Genomic DNA, 8,383 nt, shown 5'->3' on the forward strand with positions numbered 1-8,383 from the left:
TAATTTAAAATAAAGTGGAGCAATACTTACCTCTCTATCACTTCTCTTGTTTGATTGCGTTCTAGGGGTGGGCATTCGGTATTTCGGTTAGATATTTAAGAATTTCGGTTCGGTATTCGGTTTATCAATTGTGTATACCAAATACCGTACCAAAATATTTCGGTACGGTTCGGTATTTCTTATTTTGGTTCGGCACGGTTTCGGTACGGTTTCAGTTTGAAACATTAATGAGTAATATTTAAAATATTGACGCGTCAACTACTGAAATTTCTGCTTCAATATTAAATTTCGATACTGCTTCAATATGAAATTTCTGCTTCAATATTAAGCTGCTTTTTCATATAGATGTGTCAAGACTTTACATTAAGAAAGCAAAGTCGTTTCTTGAAAAACCACAACCAGTTGAAGAAATCTTAGTCCTTAAAAGGAAATTGCCAAATATAGCACCTTTTGGTTATTCTTGTGGTCTGTAACTAGGCGTGCATTCTTGCCTGCTTGGACCTGTTAGTTCTCATTGCCTTATTAGTTTTCTGATCTTTAATAGCCTGCCTGCATACTATTATGTTATAGGGATGAGGAAAAAATTTACTTACTAGATTGTTTACACTGTTATAGGAGGGAAGATCAGCTTGAATTTAGGCATGCAGTTGTGAATGAAAATTACAATTAGTAACAAATGCAGTTGTGCCTTCAGTCTTAAACAGACACAGGCACACAACAGAATTAGACTTAAGGCTTCAGGCCATGTAACAATCATCTGCAGCCAAGCTAATAGATCTGTAGCCAAGCAAGAAAAACCAGAATTATTCTTGTCATTCTTTAGAAGAGATGACTAGCATTCAGAACACCTGCACAACATGTAACAAACATCTGCAGAACAAGCTATGTAACAAGCATCTGCAGAACACCTGAACAGCCAAACCATCTGCAGAACACCTGAACAACCAAACATTTATACACTGCCAAGTTGCAATTGTAACTAAGATGCAGCAGCAACATCAGGAACACCTGAACAGCCAATTGCACTGTGCCAATTATATTTACACACTGTCAATGCCAAGAACACCTGAGCAGCCAAACCATAAACACAAATACACAACATTCAACAAGTTTGAGGTCATGCAGCAGCTAAAAGATGCTAACAGTAACACTAGCAGTTCTTTTAAAAAATGCTAACAGTAACACAATATTTAGTCCATTAGCCCGCCGATTAACATATAGTCATATATCAGTCTGAATAAAGTTGAAGATTCCACCAAGTCTAAAGAAGATTTTAACAAAATAGAAAGAGAAAACAAAATCTTTTTGTAATCTTCTTCATTTATCTTTATGCTGTCAAATACAAATTACAATATGATCTATCCAAAATTAATCAGAGTACTATGTCCATTGCTAAAGAACAGAGAGCAGCAGCAGCAGAAATTAGTACAGTTTCTATCCAGTTAGCTCTAGTAAGATACAATTACTACAGTTTGTGCAACGGGCTACATAAATTAGGTTACAGAATCATTTTCCTGTATCAGTTACTTCAATCAATATCTATACACAGCTGCCAACGCTTACTGCTAAAGAAATTTCACGAAACAACTATCTTCATTCTCTGTTCTACTGATATACCTTATAGGATTTTCATATGTCAACCTACTTTATACCTAATCAAACACTTGATCCAAAAAAATGAGTTTCGAATATAAAATTAATCTTCGCTAAAGAACATCGCTAGAAATCTTCATCAAATTCATTTCCATCGCTAGAAAGTAGAAATCGCTAGAAAGTAGAAACATACCTTTGAAAATTGAAACTATCGCAAGTTCGCAACAGCAACATCTTCGTTTGCCCGAAATTTGTGAGGACTGAGGAATGAGGAGTCGGAGCTCGGAAGTCGAAAATCGCCAGGAAGTCGGAAATCGCCAAATCGCCGCTCAACTGTATTGTAATCTAAATTGCTAAATGCTAATGCCCTAACCACTAACCAGTAACCAGCTAACCTGGGTGTTTGCTTGTTTGGGGCTGGGGCGATGGGCTGGGTGTTTGGGGCTGGGGCGATGGGCGATGGGCTGGGCAGTAATAATTAAGAAAATGTCTTTTAAAAATCGGATTTTCGGTATTTCGGTATACCGAAATTTCAGAATTTTAATACCGAAGACCGTACCAAAATGCCGAAATTGCAATACCGAATTGGACCAAAATACCGAAAAAAACCGAAACTAAAATACCGAATTAATTCGGTCCGGTTCAGAATTCGGTTTTTCGGATTTTATGCCCACCCCTGTTGCTTTCTTGTCTCTTTCTTGCTTCATTCCGAATTCCCATGTTAGGGCCCAAGTTTGCTGAACTGTGCTAAGTGTTTTGCATTGACTATATGTCTTGCTACACGCAAACGTTTTTAATGAACATGTTAGGGAATTAAGTTCTATTATATTGTTTTCTCTACCGTGTGACACGCTAGTGTATGTTGATCATATATAGCATGGACGTAATATAGTTTTATTCAATTTTGTCACTTTCTATGTATTCTACGTACTGTTACTACGTACGTGATTTTGTATGGATTTATTAATACTCCATGTGTACTTCTCCAGCGCAATAAACGCCAAAGTACACATGACATATAACTACTATTATTAGGTATGCCCCATGATAAAACAATTCATGGTTTAAAAAAGATGAGGAAGAAACAACGCGCAGCTATTAGGTATATATCGTAGGGCAGGACTTGTATGTGCATAATTTAAGATTTTATTATTAGAAGTTGATAACAAAAAAAAAACACAAATTAGAAAAAAGAGTAAGCATACATGGGATTAATGGAGATATAAAAAAATGAGAGAATAAATTTAGAAGTAAACAATTGCTCGTTTTATACATTGACGTTTCTAACCTCTTCTCTTGTTGGTGAAGCTGTTATAATTATGTGTAACGAAAATTATGATAGTTTTTACAGTTGAGCTTCCACCATTTGTGGATTTGTGCGCATTATCCTTTGGCAAGTGTTATGCACTATATATCCTAACGTACTTTACGTCATTTCGGTTTTATGAAGAATGAAAACTACAATAGAAAGAACAAAATTCCATATTCTTCTTCCCCCAGTATTAGTATATATATAATATTCTATTGTAGATACAAATTTGAAACTCTTGCGTCTTTAGAAACGAGCTATTCATGAGATGCTTTAAATTATTTTGAAGTTAAGTTTTGTTGCACAGAAATTTATAAGTTTAAATAGATAACCCGTGTAAAAAAAAACTTTTTCAATATATATAATTTAAATCTATATTATTCCTTTACTGCGGTTACTACTAGAAATCCACACATTTTTTACTACAAATCTCGTCGAAAAGTAAAAGAAATTTGATAAATTTCGACATTGTTTAGACGGATTTTAATCCTTTGAAATACAGCTAATGTCAAACATGTTGTCCACACAAGTGAACTTTAGAAAGGTTACACATGACAATAATAACAAATTTAGTACAATTTTACAAGTGGTGTCTAATAAAAATAATACATATGCAGATCTTACCCCTGCTTTATGAAGATAGAGAAGTTATTTTCGATAAACCTTTAGCCCAAAGAACATAACAAAGAAAGCAACACGTTTAAAAGCCAACTAAATAAAATGAATTTACACCCTACAAAGATTGAGAGCTTTTACATCTAATTACATTGGTGAGTTCATTTTCCTTTGCCCCCACCCCACCCCACCCCAGTACCCCCTCCCCCCGGGCATTTGAAGTAATGATAGATCTCCAGGAGGTGTTCATTTAAGTGGATGAGGTGACGAGATTATCATTTCTCTCCACTAAAATTGCTCCACTACGTACTATTGATTTACACAAACCTAATGGACACTCTTCATATATGCAGCATCCTCACCTCATTGTCCCCCTCTTGCCCCACACATGTATTTTCTATTTTCACTTTCCATGGCTTAACAATTGATTCACCTTCACTTTCATAATCCATTGGCGATAATTCTCTATTATTTTTCGAAGTCAAAGGAAAGAAGAAACTAAGGAAACGATATAAACAGAATGGCTGTTAATTAAGTCTACGATTAATCTTTTTCATTTAGTACGGACAAATATTTTTCCATTACTTTTAAAAAGATGAAAAATCTTATCCTAAATCTTGAGGATGTCATCTCCATAGACATGATCCTAAAGATCAGTCCCATCTTCACAAGATCCTAGAAACTTTTTCTTCTTGCCTAGATCTAATCTCAAACTCTACTATTCTATTGCAGTTAGCAATAATAATAATAATAATAATAATAATAATAATAATAATAATTGTATTAAGTAGTATAATACATATCACTTGGCAGCTCCATCGCTTTAACAGAAAGCTACCATTCGTAACAAAATTGCATTAATACTGCACTTAGGCCTCATTTGTTTGCACTTAATGAAGGTCTGATTCTTAATCATTCAGTTCTCAGACATCAAGTACGTTTGTTTTTAAAGTCTAAATCTTAATTATTCAGATCTTAATCATTAAGTGTGTTTGTATTTTTTACTTCACAGCCACTTAATGGGTCTGAATAGGTCTGTATGATTAAGATCCATAACAGAGACTTAATTTCATTAAGATGTTATCATCCATATCCATTATTAATTGTCGTCACCGCCTAACATTATCAACTACCACCATACTACCGCCGCCACCACCACCATCACCATCATTCTCAATCACAGTCGCCATCATAATAGACTACCACCACCCACCATCCGCACCACTCCCACCATCATCATTCTCAAACACAAACAACAATCATCCACTTCAACTACCACAACTAACCACCACATCACCATCAATAACCATAATCGGCACTACACATCATTATTAACAACCACCGCCCACCACCAGCTTCCTCAATCACAACTAACACCACCACCCGTCATGATTAACTATCACCACTCACTACCACCATCCTCAATCATAATCGCCACCACTACTAATCACCACTAGTTACTACCCTGAAGAACCACAACCATCAACCAAACATACCACCAACCACTGTCTCTAGTCGGCATTCATAAGCACCACCATTAGCCATTATCACTAACAAATACCATACTTTTAAAAAAATTATATATTTTATTGCTAGAATATTAGATTAATTAGAAATTCATTTGAATTTTATGGTTATTAAATTTTAAATAAAGATAAATTTTATACATTCAGATGTTAAAAATCAAACAGTCTTAAACATTTAATATTTAGATCTTAATACATATCTTAATATTCAGATTTGTATTCAGATTCGGATGTCTTAATCTTAATACACATCTTGATATTCAGTTATGTATTCAGATTCAGACGTCTTAATCTTTAAAAAAAAACTTAATCCGCGTTATTATATTTAATAATATATCTGCTCGATATCTATTTTTGCAAAGTTTTTACTATCCTTAAGTAAGATTTCTCTTAATAGTAAAAGGATTTGTTAAAAAAAAAAACAGACGCCTTAAACATCTCATTTAATTAATAGTAAAAATTTATAAAACTCTACCACGTTAAATAAAAGTGCTATTTATAAAACTAAGTGAAGATGGAACACTTGCTCAATTTCCCCACCCATTATTTCTCCAACCAAAAGTTAAAAAGTGTAATTTTAAAGAAATAATTAAAGAGTCAACCTCAAACTCTAGAAGTGCTCATTGGCGTGCAATATCTTCTTGTGAAAAGATATGATGAATACAGAAAGTGCTAGTGGGAATCTTTAAAAGGTATATTTATATAATGTTTGAGGCGCTTCTCCTTTTTGGCATTTTAAGTGAACATTAATTAAAAAGGCTCTTCACTTTCTCAACAAGAATGATTATGAAGGGTTTCTTCGACCACTTACTTGAACCAAAAGATATGTCCACTGAATAATTCAATTCTATAGTGCTTTGGCAAGGATATATTGATGGAACCTTACATTAAGATTTTTTTATTGTGTGGCTATGTATTTCTACCAAAGTAAAAACGTGAAAAATGCAAATAGTATACTTTTTTTTTAACGGGCAATGTAGTAGATTTTAAAAAGTTATTATTTCCACAGTGGAGTTGACTTCCCTGATAATGCAAGATCCACCAACAAGTCTTGCCCACTCTAAAAAGAAAAATTGGCGAAAAACTTACATTATCCGACGTTAAAAAAAAAACTTACATTATAAGTGAATTTTAATCGATTATAATAGATTATTAATTGATTTTAATCAATTTAGAATTATTAATTTATAACTATTATAAACAGCTACTATCTTATAGTGTATCTACATTTGATGACACAAAGAAATTTGCACCATCACTATGATTCATGAATGAGTTAAACTCTTCGATAAAATGTACGAGTACTTTTTTTTTAAGAGAAGGAACGAACGATGACTATCTCCAATAATTTATAAAGAAGCAATCTAATTAGCGGCGCCGACTCAACCAAGAGTATAGGCGGCTAATGTACGTGTCTGGTCGGATATGGGTGGTCGAAGAAAAATAATACAACAGATAAAATATCCGATCTGCCCATATTTAATACAGATTGAAAATGGGTTAACCGATAGATAATATGGATATTCGTATTATTTATGACTTCTTGAATGTAATCACTTTTCGGAGAATTTCTAGTCTCGCAAATTTAAGGAACTTCTAATTGAGTCGTTGCAAATATAACTTCTCCATATTTGACCTATTTTTAAACAATTTATTATCTAACCCATTTTTTAGTGGATCGGATAATATGAATAGATGATTTTTTTATATCTATTTTGCCACCACTATTCAAGTGTTTCAACCTTCAAAAAGAACAAGTAGCAACATAAAGTGCAATTGGACCATATATATATATATATATATATATATATATATATAACATTTTGCTACCTACGACCATCTTTCTTTTTTCAGAAGCTCATCGGAAGCAGCATTACATTAGAAATTTAAGAGGCTTAATGAATGGGAAAAAAAAAAGGGGGTGATCATCCTTAACTTGTAAAAGGAAACCATGCACTTTATTGCATGCCTAATTTGCAGCCACGTACAAAATACTTGACTTGAATAAATTTGAAATTCTATTCCTAACTTGTATAGATTTTTCAAGATTCAAACACTTTTACTTCATCAATTTCCAGCAAAAAGGATTTGTTTCTCTCTGACCATTACAATGCTCTTATCCTCCTTAGCTATGACTTTGACATGCAGATTAAACTTGAAAGTTGAAACCATGACAACATATATGGCTTTCGCCACCCAAAAAAAAAAAATGAAATATAGAAAGACAATTCTTCCTTTTTAATTTGTTGGAGAAAATGGAATATAGCTTTTAATTATTCTGTTTTTCCTCTTAGGTTTGGTGAAGCTTCAATGAAAAGTGGAACGGCATAACAAAGATGAGGAATATCAATTTAAAGTGGAATAATGCAGGAGCTACTAGCTAGTAGTGTTTTTTCTCTCCGTAATTCATAGTTACAAATTCTAAATTTTAAAAAAAAAATAAAAAAAATAAAGACAACAACGACAACATACCCAGTAATATCCCACATTGTGGGGTATGGAGAGGGTAGTGTGTACGCAGACATTACCCCTACCTTGTGAGGATGGTTGTTTCCAATAGACCATCGGTTCACGAAAGTATAAGCACCATATTAATGAAAATATAAACATGAAGGGACAGTACCAAAAAGCCATATAAAAGCAGAATAAAAACAACAAGATGGTAAGGTGATCAACCATGAAAGAAAACAACGGTTAGTCATAAAAACTTACTTAAAAAAGTTAAATTAATTAAAGTAAATACCCACCTTATAATTGTTGTAGTTTCCCCCATTAACAAATAATCGGTTTTAAACAAAAAAATTACTATGCTGTAATCAAGGGAGAGTGAGAGAATAAAAATTATTTGGGAGGCATTTACTTTGATGTGATGTGTTTCTTTTCAAGGAACCATATTCAGAATTTAAAAAAGCGGACAAATTAATTTATGGACAAAAAACAAAATATTCAACCTAGTATTTTGTCAAATAACATATTCCAACATCGAAAACAAAAGGTGTGAACATGAACTACGAAAAAGAAAAGTCGATAATAAATTGCAGACTCTATTCAACCATGAAGGGCATATTTGACAGTTAAATGTCAAAATACCATAGTAAAGCCTGAAGGGTATTTTAGTCTAATCCCTTACGTAACCGTGTAACGTTGTAAGCAGACTTTTCGGACATTAAATTCAAGCAGTTAATCATAGAAGTCAATTACTTAACTTCATTACATAATTACCCTCTCAATCAACCTCATATCCATCATTCTCCTATGGTTTTTCCGTAAATATATCCAAAACAATACCCCTTAAACCTCTTTTCTTGAATATTTTCTTCTATATATACCTCAGCAAACC

The 8,383-nt window shown here is 33.2% G+C and overlaps 1 long non-coding RNA gene across 1 annotated transcript; it reads right to left on the reverse strand.

Moving 5' to 3' along the window:
• Window positions 1–795: 795 nt before the first annotated feature.
• Window positions 796–1,950, reverse strand: LOC107822307 (uncharacterized). The gene is made up of 2 exons (XR_001656330.2): window positions 1,787–1,950; window positions 796–1,025 (listed from the first exon to the last, which is right to left on the reverse strand). It is a non-coding gene; the product is annotated as an uncharacterized LOC107822307 (long non-coding RNA).
• Between the last annotated feature and the right edge of the window lie 6,433 nt (window positions 1,951–8,383).

Source organism: Nicotiana tabacum, chromosome 1, assembly GCF_000715075.1.
Source record: "Nicotiana tabacum cultivar K326 chromosome 1, ASM71507v2, whole genome shotgun sequence".
NCBI lineage: Eukaryota > Viridiplantae > Streptophyta > Magnoliopsida > Solanales > Solanaceae > Nicotiana > Nicotiana tabacum.